The sequence below is a fragment of the Phocoena phocoena genome, chromosome 18, assembly GCF_963924675.1.
Source record: "Phocoena phocoena chromosome 18, mPhoPho1.1, whole genome shotgun sequence".
Classification (NCBI taxonomy): Eukaryota; Metazoa; Chordata; class Mammalia; order Artiodactyla; family Phocoenidae; genus Phocoena; species Phocoena phocoena.
The window spans coordinates 3,165,982-3,180,848 of record NC_089236.1 but is presented as its reverse complement, the minus strand read 5'-3'; positions in this window follow the sequence as shown (position 1 = coordinate 3,180,848).

Here is a 14,867-nt window from a genome sequence, read left to right as displayed (position 1 = left end):
TCCTTGTTTGACTCTCAGTCCTGCCCAGCTTTTTATTTATAAGAATGTGTCTCCTGTTTAACATGGAAAATCGTTCCACCGAGCTTCCTGTAGGGATATTTGGGGACTAAAGACCTTGGCTTCTAATTTTTCCCCTCTACTTGACGTAACAGCTCTGAGGCCTGATTCTTTTGAATTTTCTGCTTCCCCTGCTGCTCTTTAGGCTAAAAAACAGCAAGTGTCCTTTAGCATCTTGTTTTCAGTTTAGGAGACCTGCCTGTACCTGCAGCACAAATTCCTTTAGCTCCGTGATATTTTCCTTTTGGATCTAAAACATCAAGTGTTTGAGGAGCGAGAGCATTCTGTCGGCTTTTGCGTTTTATGGTCACGAAAGGCAGAAAGGGTTTTGTGTGAGGTATGTTTGCAGAGAGTTTCAGAGCTGGGGCACTGCCTGAGACGTTTTCTCCAAGACTATCTTGACCTCTTTTTCTTTTAGACTGGAATATGAGTTTCAGTTTTTTTTTTTTCCTTTTCATAAAGCAGTGCCATGATCGATAAAAGATGAGTGATAGAATTTGGAAAAATCACTGCATTTAGATGCAAATACCTAGTGAGCCCTGAGCCACTGAAACTGCCTCTGGGCGCTCAGGGTTCACAGGTGATTTGCCTGGAGCGCCTGTGTATTCATGTTCAGGTGGAAATGATCTGTGGGGCAGAGGCGCTAACACCACCTACTGGAGCCATGAGATTGGGTGGTTCTAACCCTGGACCTCAGCTTTCTCACCGGGAAATGAGGCGGGTCAGCCAGCTTGCCGTCTGACCATCCTTCTGGACCTGCTTGCTGTGTGGTGGCAGGTGCAGGACGGTACTTCTCTCCCCAGCCACGAGGTGTCCGAGGAGCACACACCTGCGGGGCTGTCTCCCCTGCGGCTTTGTCCTCCCTGGGAGCTCGGGAGCCCCTCACATGTGAGGAGGGCGATGCTTTGGTCTCACATTTGTCATATTTGGGGGCCGGTGACTCAGCCACCCAGACTCAGACAAGAATTTTAAGAGACACCAAAACAATCCTTTTGTTTTCTTTTTCTTTTTTTTTTAAATTTTATTTTATTATTTTTTTGGCTGCGTCGGATCTTCGTTGCGTGCGGGCTTTCCCTAGTTGCGGGGAGCGCGGGTTACTCTTCGCTGCGGTGCGTGGGCTTCTCATTGCGACGGCTTCAGTAGTTGTGGCGCACGGGCTTAGTTGCTCTGTGGCATGTGGGACCTTTCCGGACCAGGGCTCGAACCCGTGTCCCCTGCATTGGCAGGCGGATTCTTAACCACTGCACCACCAGGGAAATCCCTCCCTTCATTTTCTTGATGGCTGTTTGAAACCTGGCTGGGAACCAGACCCTTTCAGGAATGGATTATCGTGTGGGCCACGAAATTGGAATTTACAAGGGTTTTTCAAACACGGACACGTCGACCAAGGAAGAGTTATCGTGGATTATTTATACAATTTAGGTGTAGACACCTTTAGAAATAAAATGGCAGGCGGCAGGCTCAGGCTCCCCTCTGTGTCCAGGGTCTGCGGGGGCTCTTGCAGAGCTTTGCCTGTGCTGGGTCACCCCGAGTAATGCGTGCCCTGCGCTCGGGGCAGCGTGCAGAGGGGAGGGTGTAAAGCGCCCACAAAGAGCCGTCGCTTCAAGGACATGCCAGCTCCTTCCTATGCTTCTTCCCACAGGGGAGGGCCCAGTTCCCATCACACCCACAGCAGCCCGGGGTGGTGGGCCACTGGTTCACTTAGCCGGGAGAGAAGGGAAAACCCTCCGGGGGGGAGTTCATGAGGCCTGCGCATCCATTTGCAATAAGCATGGACAGACAAATGTCAGGTTTAGCAAAATAAGCTCTACCCCAGTGAGTCTTGAAGGAGGAGGGTTCCTGGGAATAACCACCAAGCTACGTGTGGAGGTGTCGATGATGAGCCTTTAGAAATGTCAGCACCAGCGAGAACCTTCCAGTTAGGGTGGGAAGTTGTATGATGGTACAAGGATCGTAACCCTGACATTCATGCAAGAATAGCACTAACTCCTTGTGATACTATGCCCTTTGCCATTTAAAAAAGTAGATTTCAGCTAGCTACCTTTCAGAAGGTGTTATTATGACTATGCTTTTACATTTATAATTCAAATTTTTTATGAACAACAGAATGCCAGTTGCTATAATTCAAAATTTATGTGCCAAGAAAACAGATGCTGTGCCCTGTCTTATTTTACATAGTCTTTGCGGTTTGGATCAGCAAACCTATGGTCTCTATCAGTCCGGAGGGTGATGTCCCACTTAGGGTAAAGGGGCCTCAGCCTCTGGTCCACATGTGGATAGTATGAAGCATATGTGTTTGTGGTAATACTGTCCTTTCGTGTGACACTCAGTTTCTGTGTTGCTCTTAAACTGTCCCCGGTCTCCCCTGCTCCTTCAGGGTACATACGTTGCTCTGTATCCATCCTTTCGTCCTTGGTACTCGGAGGCCTGGGTTCACATGCTGCCCCTGTCCTTTTCTAACTGCGTTGTTTTGGGCACTTTCCGTACCTTCCGTATGACTCAGCACATTGAGGGTAGAAAGGTTCTGACCCCGCTGGGTTGTTGGGAGGAGTTAATAATGAGTTGGTGCCGCACCTCACACATCCCCAGCTACCGGCCTCGTCCATCTAAAGCAGGTATCGCATGGTGTGGCCTGGTGCCACGTACCAGGCACTGTGCCGGGCCGTGGCATTCAGTGCTGGTGAGAAGAGCCCTCGAGACCAAGGGCCCCAACACCGGTCCTCGGGTGCTACTGGCCCTACTAGCCAAGTGACTCTGGACAAGTCACCCGACCTCCTTGGGCCTCAGTTTTCTGTTTTGTCAAATGGTAAAGATGGAGTCAGTAATCTCAAAATTATGTTCCAGCTCTAAGTACTCTTGGAAGTCCTAATCCCCAGTCAGGCGGCCTCATGGAGATTCATGGCAGGGGGCTGAGGATTTCTGTCTTCCCCTGGCCATGACTCAGAATAGAGCAATTGCGATATGTTAGGTAAATGACCTTGGCAGTGTCAAATCTTATTACGGAAAGTGTCTTTTGAGTGTTTGGGTTGGAAGAGTTATGAGGATATCACATATTAAGATTAGTGGTTTGAGAATTCAGGGAGTATATTAACAACAGGTTTTACTGCTGTAGGGAACCAGCACATTTCTCTGTGAAAAGCCCTGTAAGACGTTTTCGCTGGTCTTCATAATGGGAAGTGGGGTAGAAGCAGGTCCCAGGCATTTCATGGATGTTGAAACAGTTGAATGGAGGAAATTAGTCACTTTTTACCAGATGAATAAATAGATAAAGTTAAGACTAGAACTGCTGGAAGAATAGAAGTGCCCAGGGTCTGTTGTTTGCCCACATGTGAAAGTACTTTACGATCCGTTTAGAGATGCTTTGGAAGTTCCAGAAAGGGGCAGGCTGGCAAAGCTTACGCACCTGGCTCAGCAAGTTCCTCTGCCTTGAAAGTAGTAAAAGAATAAACTTAACCTCAGATTCGTCGTGCCTTTTCCATATAAAATACACGATTAATTAAGTCCTCCTCCTACACTCTCCCATGGCACCCTGTTCTTCTGTCCTGCATGTCAGCTCCGTGGAGGTGGCAGTGTTATCTGATCGTTCACTGTCGTCCCCTTGGAGCTAGCAGTGTCCAGCACCCAGGTGGAGAATTCCTATACACGTGTGTATTCACCTTGAGTGAATGGAAAGACGGCTTCTTTTAGCGACTCGTTTTCTGAGCTGTGCGTACTCAGCCTGGAGGACCGTTACCTACGTCTGTGTGTTTGGGTGGCTTTGTTTCGGAAGAGGAGTGAGGCTAAGAATAAGCAAGTTGCTCTGTGTGTCTGGCTGGACAAGTGAACTGATGAAGCCATGGGTCTGGTTTTGCTCCTCAGATTGTTGGGGGTGCAAGGGGAGCGGCCTTCCTTACCTGCTGCGGCTCCCGGGAGCCTTGAGTTGGACATCGGGGGAGGGGATGGAGCTCTGACCCAACCTGGCCCACGCCTCAGCTTTGGCACCTTGCTACCCCCCTGCTCTGGTTGGTCCTCTCAAGGAGGTCCTGAGTCTTCCCTCTCTGTCTGCCAAGGGGTCACCTCTGGGGAGGGGCTTCCTGATGCCCCCCCCCGACGGAGAGGGCCTCTGGGAAGCCCTGTTCCCGGGTCCTGGGACCACGTCGAGTCAGACCAAGTGGCTGTGGATCTAACACCGAAGGCATTGAAGCTTTGGGTCCAGGGCAGGGAAGCTGATTTCCCTGTTGGGACGTAAAGTATTTCTTTGTTCTCCTGGCTCTTCCTCCACCTCTGCCCTTCCCCCTCCAGCTGCATCCGACCACCACGTTACTAGAGACCCCGAGTCCTGGAGGCTGGCGGTCGTGGCCTTTCGGATCTCCACACCAGCTGTGTCACTGTCACTGCTTTCTTTCCTCCTCTCTGAGTGCTGTGACCCCAAACCAAGCTGCAGTGAGTGGCAGAGGAGCTTCCCGGCCGGCCCTGCCCGCGGGGTCCCGGGGCCCAGTGAGAGGCAGTCAGGCTGAGGTCTCCTCCCCACATCTCCTCCCATTTTCCTTGATCTCAGTGCGTTATTGTACCTTTATCCCACGGACACTGTGACAATGGACTGCAGAGCTCAGAAAGGAATGTTCGAGGTCAAATTCACACTTGGCGAGCTGCCATCTGCGCAGCGCCGTGGGTCCCCACGCGCCCAGGGCAATCCAAGAGGAAGCCCCATTTCACCACGCGGATGTCCTGGGCATCTGAGGCCACACGGGGCGGGGGGAGTCACATCTTTACATTTGTTTCTCTTTTCATGTTTATCATGCTACGTAAAGTTTTGCTGACCGTGAAGGGAAACCCAAAAAGTGGACTTTGTTTTTGTTTTAATTTTAGAATTTTATTTATTTTTTTATACAGCAGGTTCTTATCCGTTATCCATTTTATACATATTAGTGTATATATGTCAATCCCAGTCTCCCAGTTCATCCCACCACCACCACCCCCTGCCACTCAGAAAGTGGACTTCGGATGGCATGTCTTCATCACAAGGGGAACAAATATAGGCTCCCAGGGCAGGAAGCTGTCTGCATCCCATGACGTGACACCATGGGCCGCGCATCAGATTCAGATAACGGCAGCAGCGCGGGCTCTCTCTCTTCCTGGCAGCGTTTGAACCGTTTACACTGTATGGGCTCATTCACACCTCACCACCGTGTTAAGAGAAGGTGATTCTAATACCTCCATTCCAAAACCGAGGAAATCGAGGCAAAACAGAGGGCTTTAGACTCCCTACCCAGGGTGCTACGGCTGTACACGGGATGAAAGCATTTCTCAAGCTTAAGACTCATCTTTAGGTTATACGAACTACATGTTATTTAAAGTAATGACGACCCTATTAGAGATTCTAGCAAAGGAAATTATCAATAACTTTCTTGGTTTGAAGCCCAAGGCTTGGAAAATGCCATCTAATTATGACATTCAATGAATGTATTAATTATGTTTGCTTGATAAAACCATGCCAGGTCAGTGAAGAATAGCTGATTATTTGGGGAATTGTCGAATTGTTCTTTCTTACAACTTAGGTAAGGATGCTACAGGTCCATTGTTTAACATATGAAGTAGCAAAACTTGTTTTCAAACAGTTTCTGGACTGTCTTGGACCCCACGCACATCACCTGGGAAGAGCCTGCCTCTGAAGAGCGGGGTGTTGTTTTTTCCAACAGCGATGTCGCTGCAGCTCACACAGCCCCGCGAGCTCCACGGGACAAGGGCCCAGTCACTGCTGTGGCCACACCACCAGCCCAGCACTGGAACACGGTGGGCATCAAGAAAAGTGTCTTCGATCTACAGGAATCAATCTCACACTCACACAGCAGCCCCACCCTGCATTGTCTGCTCAGTTGCTGGTCTTATTTATCTCGCTGGAACCCTAATAGCTTTGGGGCACTTCAAAGGTGTAATTCATCTTCAGAAGATGAAGGCTTGGCGCCGTTAAGTTACTTAAGCTAACGCTTCACTTTTGAGGACAATTCCCAAAAGAAGAAGAAAGGAAACATTTCTGAGAGTCTGTCATGTACCAAGCACAGGTACATTCATTTCCATTATCTTACTTAATCCTCACATCAGTTCTGTAACATAACCATGAGTCTGTCCATTGTATAACCGAGGAAGCTGCGGTTCAGAGAGGTTAAGTAACTCACCCAAAGTCACACAGCTAGCTAGTGTGTTTTAGAACTAAGATTTAACTTAGGTGCCTTGGACTCAAAACCTACTTTGCACCGCTGGTGCCGTCTGGGAGAGGAGGCCCAGAGCTGGAGAGAGACGTAACCTCCCGACAGGAGTATTCTGAAGGAGAGCGTAGGCATTCACAGGAGTAAACGCTAACAGGTCTGGTTACATGTGAGCGTGCTTTGCTGTGACCTTGGGCACGTTACTGTCTTTTAATGCTGACGCTATTCCATGAAGAGCTGTGGGAACTTCGAGCCCCACGCCCACCTCTCGTGGTCGCCAAGCTCTATTTACTGAGCACAACTAGAATGGCTGTGGGTCTGGGTGAGGGGACGGGGAGACTTTGGGGCACAGGACTGTGTGGAATTGACCTTCTGACGTGCTGACCTCCCCGCGGTGGGGGTAGGGCAGGCGCTGTGAGTGAGGAGGGCTCCGCCCGCCCAGAGGCCCGTGACCCTTGGTCAGGTCACCTCGCCTTCCTGGAGGCTGTCTTTCTTACCTGCGACATAGAGGGCATTGGATCAGGTGACCGAAGGGCTTCCATCCAGCTCTGGTTTCCATGTTCTTACAGTGCTAGGACCCAACCCGCGTGAGGATTAAGTACGGGAAGAATCGGAGCTTCTGACTCTGACCCTGGCCTCTGCGGGCGCTAGGCCTCCCAGTTGGCTGGACGGCGACGCCTGCGGGCGGGAGCTGGGGCCCAGCAAGGACGGGGCACACTTCTCGCTACTGCCTGGAGCCCCGGGTGGCGGCCTTGACCCCGAAGGCCTTTCTTTGCAGCCAGTGTAACCAACACAGACGCACATCAGTAAGGCTGGTGTGAGTCTTCCCGGGGACCCGGACTCCCCTGGGCCCGCAGAGGGTGGGCGTCCTGGCGCTGAGAGCCCATCAGGGCCGAGGCTGCCCATCCCACAGGCCGTAGTCCCCTCCCCAGAAGGCATCCGTTTCCCATACTTCACGAGTCTGGGAGGCCAAAGGTCCCACTGTCTCCTGCCAGCTCACCCGGAAGGAGAGCAGCACGGAGCTGGCCCCTGGGAGCCGGGCCACACACGTCCTCCTGGTGCCTTGGGCCGCGGGCCCGTGGTGTGCGGTCAGATCATGGCACGCCTGCGTGCAGAGCACCCCTGGCCTGGGGTCACGCACAGAACCAAGGTTGCAGACCGGCCGGGGCCTCAGGGGCCTGCCTGCTCTGACCCTTCCCTCCCCGCCTTCCCCGCACCCCACGCGGCTGCACCGTCTCCCGCGCTCTCTGCCCAGCTGTCTGCTCAACAGGCCCACGTCTGCCCCACGAGCAGGCAGGCGCCGCGTGGTGAGGCCCTTGGGCGGGTCACGTCTGCATCCTCGATGCCGAGCTGCCATCTGGCACAGAGGATGACCCACGGGATGAGCCCATGAATCACTGTCATTCTGGACCCGTGCCCAAGATATAAGCCCTCTGGCCAGCCCCCATCCTCTGGTCTTGACCCCTAGCTGGCCTGGGCTTCCTCTCCCCTGGCCCAGGGGCCCCGGCGTCTCCCTCCCAAGCACTTTGTCCTACCCTCTGGACCGTGGCTGCAGGAAGACAAGGTCCCCTACATCATCCCTAAGTGCTCCCTGACCTCGTCGCCTGGGCTGAACCCTGGCTGTCACCCAAGAACACGCTGCCCCAAGGCCCCTCCTTCCCCACATCCTCTGAACCCCAGGGTCAGGAAGAGGGGTCAGCATCCCCTGCTTCAGTTTCATCTTTTGTAAAACAGATGGAAGCAGAAACCCGCTGCCTGCGGCCCGTCGTAGGGTCATGAAGCCGCGCCATTTGTGGCGTTCCCGTCACCCCCTCCCGCACTCAGGGCCCCAGGGTCACTCTGGGAAGCTTCCTGCAGTGACTTCCCAACTGCCCGGTGTCCCAGGTGGCTCTGCTGCGGCTCCGAGGGCCTCCCGTGGCCACACCTGGAGCCGCTCCACCTGAGAGTCTTCAGTCCTCCATCACGACCTCCCACCCCCCCGGCCCTTCCTCTCCGATTCGCTCTTGCACCTGCCCGTCAGCTGCAGCAGACCCAGCTCCAGACTCCTTTCCCCTGTGAGTCGACCATCCTGTTCCAGAAAACCGAGTAAGTTCTAAGGTCACAGCACACCAGCATAAAAGGAACGAAAATCTGCTGAAAATGGCTTGTGACTCACAGCTCCATCAAGCTCACATCTTATGATTTAGTGACTCGATGACATTTGGATGTAAAGCATTACAAGTAGGGCTTCCCTGGTGGTGCAGTGGTTAAGAATCCTCCTGCCCATGCAGGGGACGCGGGTTCAAGCCCTGGTCCGGGAAGATCCCACATGCCTCGGAGCAACCAAGCCCGTGCGCCACAACTACTGAGCCTGCGCTCTAGAGCCCACGAGCCACAACTACTGAGCCCGCGTGCCACAACTACTGAACCTGTGCTCTAGAGCCTGCGAGGCACAACTAGAGAAAGCCCGCGTGCAGCAACGAAGAACCAGCAACAGCCAAAAATAAATAAATAAATTTATCAAAAAAAAAAAAAAAAGCATTACAAGTAAATCAAAGGGAAAGGAGAAACTCACAGCAGAGAAACCTGTAAGAGAGCACCTGAACCAGGTGAAGAAGGCTGATGTCACCACTGATGTCATGAGGATGCATGTACCCCTGATGTAATAATTCCCTAAACCTAAACCCGGTTTAATTACGAGAAAAATATCAAACTCAAATTGGGGGAAATTGTATAAAGTATTTCAGTTCTTTTTAAAACTGTCCTGAAAAACAAGAAAAGCCTGAGACACTGTCCCAAGCCAGAGGAGATTAAGGAGCCCCATGGTGACAGCCCCATGCAGTGTGGCTTCCGGACAGGAGCCTGGAACAAAGGGAAGGGCGGTCACTGGCTGTGTCTAAATCCACGCCAGGGCTCAGGTCATAGCTGGGCACCCATCTTGGTTATGCAGTCGTGACAAGCGCCCTCGACAGTGAGGTGACAAGTAAAGTGTTAATAAGGGGGGAAACTGGGTAAGGGACGTACAAGAGCTCTCTGCGCTATCTTTGCCACTTTTACCAAAATAAAGAGTTTATTTACAAAAATGAAGTTTGAGTTTACCTAAGACCCCTTTCTGGTGGTCCCAGCATCTCTCTGCGCCGAGTCAGTTATGCCAGGGCAGAGCGATCTCCAGGCTCCCGCGCTGGGCCCCCCTGCATATTCGTCACCCCAAACACCGTGCTGACGGCAGGACAGAACCTGCCGAAGGAACTGAAACCATACTCTGGTTGGAAGTTCCGAGAGGCCAGAAAGACTGGAGAATCCATCCATCCATCCATCCATCTGTCCAGTACTGACCAGCACTCCAGACCAGGCACTGTGTGAAATGCTGGTGAGAAAGTGGTGGGTGAAACAGATGTTGTCCGTCCCATCTTGAAGGTCACAGTCAGCAGAGAAGACAGACAAGTACGGGAAGACACTGGGTGACTTGGCACTGGAGCACCGTGGGGCACAAAGAAGGAAAACCAACCCAGCTTTCAGCCAAGAGTACTCATAGAGTATCCTAATCTGGGTTCTCACAGTCCTACCTCAGCACTACTGACACCTGCATTGCATTATAGAACTTCATCACATTTATATAACTTTAACTGATGGACAAAGCTAATAAATCATTTAGTAGTAAAACTCTAGGATGCCGTACCTGTCAGCAGGTTGTCCGATAATGCACGTGGAACAGAAAGCACTTTGACAGCTGCGCAGGAAAGAACTTTTTAGGAGGCGGTCAGGCACCAAGGCTGCCGTGTAGTTGGAGGTCATGTTTAAGACCCGCCGGGTGCCGAGCTCCAGAGCGGGGAAGCGGGTAGGAGGTAGGGCGGGCACTGGACGACGGCCAGCCTGCCTGGGTTCCATTGCCGCGCAGATCTGTGCCGCAGCAGGTTCAAGAAAGAGAGACTGGCCCTCTGGAAATAACGTCCCCATAACTCTGAATCCAAGTCTGGCCTTGGAGCAAGTCTCACCTCAGTCAAGCACTGAGAACTCACCTGACCATTCAGAGCAGAATCGGGATAATGAAAGCGGAACATCCTCCCAGCACGGTCCCTGAGCCACACCTGGCTGAAAATACCGATTCCTTAGCGATGAGACTGTAAGATTAACGCTAGAAATGCATGGTATTGTGTTGGGGGTTTGTATATATTTATGATGAGGCCAACAGTTTGGTAAACCAGGCGTAATTCTTTTCATAACGTTGTACGTTCTATTTTTCTCATTTAAACAGTGATAATGATTCTAAGTTCTAAAGCATGGTCTCTGGAGTCAAATTATTGGGGTTCGAACCTCAGCTCTGCCACACAGTACCTAGGTGATCTTAGACCACTTCAGCAGTCTGGCCTAAATTTTGTCACTGGTAGCTTTGAGTTTATTGTGGTCTCCGTAGGGTTGTTATGAGGGTTAAATGAGAGAGTGCTCATGAAGTGTTTTGTACAATGAGAAGAACAGAGCACGTGTGAAGTAAATGTAACCTATTACTGTTATTTTTTATTATGTATTATTAAGGTAGGTACCTGTAATGTACCTTTAGGTTACAAATGGACCCAGATAATGGTTAGATGAGTTAGTCAATTTATGATCAGAAGGGACTGGACCAGGCGGGTAAGGAAATCCTTCTGCCCACCCCTTCCCCGCCCCACCAGAGGTCAGTGACTTCAGTAAGATTTGTTTTATCCAAGTATGTCACACGTGAATATGTCACATACTTTGTTTCATTTGATCCTCATCAAAACGCTTGGAAACAAGCGTTCTTTCCCCAACTTTGCTGATGAGAAAACCGAGATTCAGAGTTTAAATGATTTGCCCAGGGCTTCCCTGGTGGCACAGTGGTTGAGAATCCGCCTGCCAGTGCAGGTGACATGGGTTCGAGCCCTGGTCTGGGAAGATGCCACATGCCGCAGAGCAACTAGGCCCGTGAGCCACAACTACTGAGCCTGCGCGTCTGGAGCCTGTGCTCCGCAACAAGAGAGGCCGCGACAGTGAGAGGCCCGCGCACTGCGAAGAGGGGCCCCCACTTGCCGCAACTGGAGAAAGCCCTCGCACAGAAATGAAGACCCAACACAGCCAAAAATAAATATAAATAAATAAAGAAGCTTTCGTTTAAATGATTTGCCCAAAGTCCTACAGCCAGGAGGTTGGAATCTCAGGGCTTGAACGTTTGTTTCCGGTGTCAAGCCCTGATGAGCCAGCTGCCATTTGGGGCCTCTGGGGCAAAACTGCCTTTAAACTGCCCCTGAAAGCGGAGACACTTCTCAGAGGCAGTAGTGCCGCATGTGTGGAGGTGGCAGCAGCTGTCCGGCTGTGCTCACAAAAGTCCTTTCATCACTGGCTTGGGCCCTCTCTTTCCTTGGGCCAGAAGCCCTCAGGCTCCCTCTCCAGCTCTGTTCCCCTCGTCGATCTTTCAGACGGAACTCTGCTGCAAGCGCAGCACAGCTTAGAACCAGTGAGCAGACCCAGGGCGACCTCCGCTCCACGATGAGTTAGCAGCGCCAACCGGCTGTCAACCTTCCAGCTCCAGCAAGCACGGACCTCTGCAGCATGAAGTTCAGAAAGTCAGCCTGGGAGAGGACAGACCAATCCAAGAAGAAGCCGGGGGATGCCATTTGCAAGGTCCTAGCGCAAACTGCCTCTGCTAACCTCTGCTAGCACCCAGGGCTTTTACCCCGCGCCGTCCTGAAGACGAGAGTTCAGGGCCGAATTGGAAGCAGATGACATTGGTTCTACTTCCTTCTATCCCCGAACTGAGTTGTCCCCAGCCCAGGCACTGCTGCCCTTCCTGGACCAAACCTCTAAGTCTTTACTGCTTTCTCATCCGTGGTCAGAATTTAACTCAGTTGTGACTTTCATGAGTAAAGACCGTAATCCAGGCAGCAAGCACCTGGAAGTCCTGCCAGTCCTAGATCCCCGACTCTTGCTTCATGGTTATTCTTGAGCTATAAATACTGTCTGTGAATGGAAGGATTATGATTAGGTTGAATAAGGATCTATTCATTAAACTTCAGAGCATCGAAACTAGGTGGCTCAATAAAAAGATGTAAAAGACATGCCCAGCGTTAAGCCTAAACCTGGTCAAGAATGTAAGTAGATTGAGGATGGTGCTATGAATAAATTCACAGATGACAGGTCTGCAATAAATATGAAATTGAAGAGTCACCGTCGTGGGACGTTGAGGCTAATAATTCTTCTTAAATTAGCAGCATGGAAGGCAACTATTACGCTCTTTCACAAACTACCTCTTGTTTCTTTCCTCAGGAAAGAATCTTGGGAGAGAAAAAGCTACTGATTTGACCTAATACTGTTTTGTTTCAAAAACTATACTCGCCCACAATAATTCTCTATTTAATCATTCATCTTGTTATTCCTGTCGTAGTACCAATTCCGTAGTTCTTTCGCACATTTGGTCAGAATCCACGACCAAATGGCTCTGCCTATTGTGAAAGGAGAAAGTGGGAATGGGCGGGGTTGGGGGGCCTGACCCCCAAAAGGTGACCAGTGGTTCAAATCTCAGTGTCCAAGGGGATGTTCCAAATGTGGGTTCACTCTGGGGCAGCATTGCTATCTGCTTGAGATTTGGGGGGCAAGATGGGGGACGTCCTGCTGAGCTGCTCATGAGGTAAGACAAGGCAGAGGTGACCTCGAGGGACACTGTCACAGCTCTGGTTATTGCTTAGCTCGGGCAGTGTCCCAAATACTGACTGCTGTGCGGGGAACAGAGCTCCGGGACAGGAGAAGCGTTGCTGACAAGACCAGTCCCGGTGTTGGAGGAAGCAGACCCATTAGACTTCATGCTGCAAGTTACAGAAAACCCAACCAATTGGGTTACACGGTAAAGATGGTGGATCCACTTGGATAGCTGAAACATCCCACCATAATCGGACTTTACACGGCGTGATCGAGGCTGCAGCATCCTTCTTGGATTCTCCTGTCCTGCTCTCTCCTCACACTGGCTCCCCGCTGGACAGTGAACAGTTGCAGTGGATCCAGGCCTCCCACTGAAAGGAAGAGAGAGAGAGGATGGCCTTCCCAGGAGTCCATAGCATGTGACTTCTCTGGCTACTCTCACTAGTGTATTGTCAGGGGTCTACCCTGAACCAGAGGACTTTTATTGATTAGCATAGGCTGAGCCCTGGGACTCTACGATTATTGTCATGGTAGGTCTGTGTGTCAACGTGTCTGGGCCACAGGGTGCCCGGATATGTGGTCAGACATTATTCTGGGTGTGTCTGTAAGGGTTATTCTGAACAAGATTAATGTTTAACTCGGTAGACAGAGTAAAGCAGATTGCTCTTCCTAATGTGGGTGGGCCTCAGCCAATCAGTTGAAGGCCTGAGTAGGACAAAAAGGCTGCACTTCCCCAGAGTAAGAGAGAGTTCTTCCTGCCTGACAGCCTTCAAATCGAGACATCAGCTCTTTTTCTGCCTTTGGGTTCAAACCGAAACACTGGCTCTTCCTGGGTTTCCAACTTGGCAGCCTTCAACCTGCAAGGCCTTCAAACCCATGGCCTCTCCTGGTTCTCAGGCCTTTGGACTTGGAAGGAAACCATCAGCCCTCCTGGGTGTCCAGCTTGCTGACTCACCCTGCAGCTCTTGGGACGTGCCAGCCTCCATAGTTGTATGAGCCAATTTCTTTATATATTCTCTTTATATCTGTTTTTATATAGATATCTTATTGGTTGTTTCTCTGGGAAACCCAAACACACTTATGGTTCAGGGAAGGGCTTTAGTACAATCAGGGGAACTAGAGGTGCTCAGAAAACCAATGCCTTAGCCCCTTACAGAAGGGAAGTCTTCATCTCAGGAGACTCACGGGAGCCTAGAACTCATTCTAGACACATGGGAATGGAGGGCAGCCAGAGTGAAGGGCGGGAAGGCCAGCGTCGTGAGACGCGATGCAGAAGCCATCTGGGGTCCAGCCTGCTCTGAGGAACTTCGGTGGACGTACCCAAAGTGGAAGAATAGCAATGCCACCACCACTGCCGGGGCAAGGCACTGGAGAAAGCCCCTACCTGCACTGCCGTGCTCAGTCCTCATAAGAAGCCGGTGCAGTGGATCTGACTACCCAGAATTTACACACAAGGAGGCTAAGGCTCAGAAAGGAAGTACCTTGCCCTACACGCCCAGTCGCTTCTGTGAGGTGGAACTGGGATGTGAATGTTGGTCTGATTCTGTGATCTGGCGCTTATATCCCAGTGATCTCCGCGCTGTGCATCCAGGCAGGCCTGCCCCGCACTGTGCCAGGTCAGATTTAATGTTCACGGTGGTGTCCTCGCTGCTAACATTGTTGTCTACGTGGAACGGCGTGAGTGAGGAGGAGGTTCTTGGCATTGTCACCCACTTCATCATCTTTCTGGAAGACCGTTAGCTCTGTTTTTATGTTAGCAAAAGTTTTAACATTGCAAGACGGTAAAGAATTTCTGAGCAAGGGGATTTTCTCCACGCTCGCGTTATAGCAGCCGTCGCTGGTGCTCTAGAAGCCAGAGGACTTGAAGAAATGAGATTTGCAACTGGATACGGCAAGTTATTGCTGGTTTTGCTGGCATAATTAGATTGTAACATGTGCCTATGTTAACAATTCAACTCATATGTCCTTTTCTCATTTTTTATAGAAAATAAAAGAAGT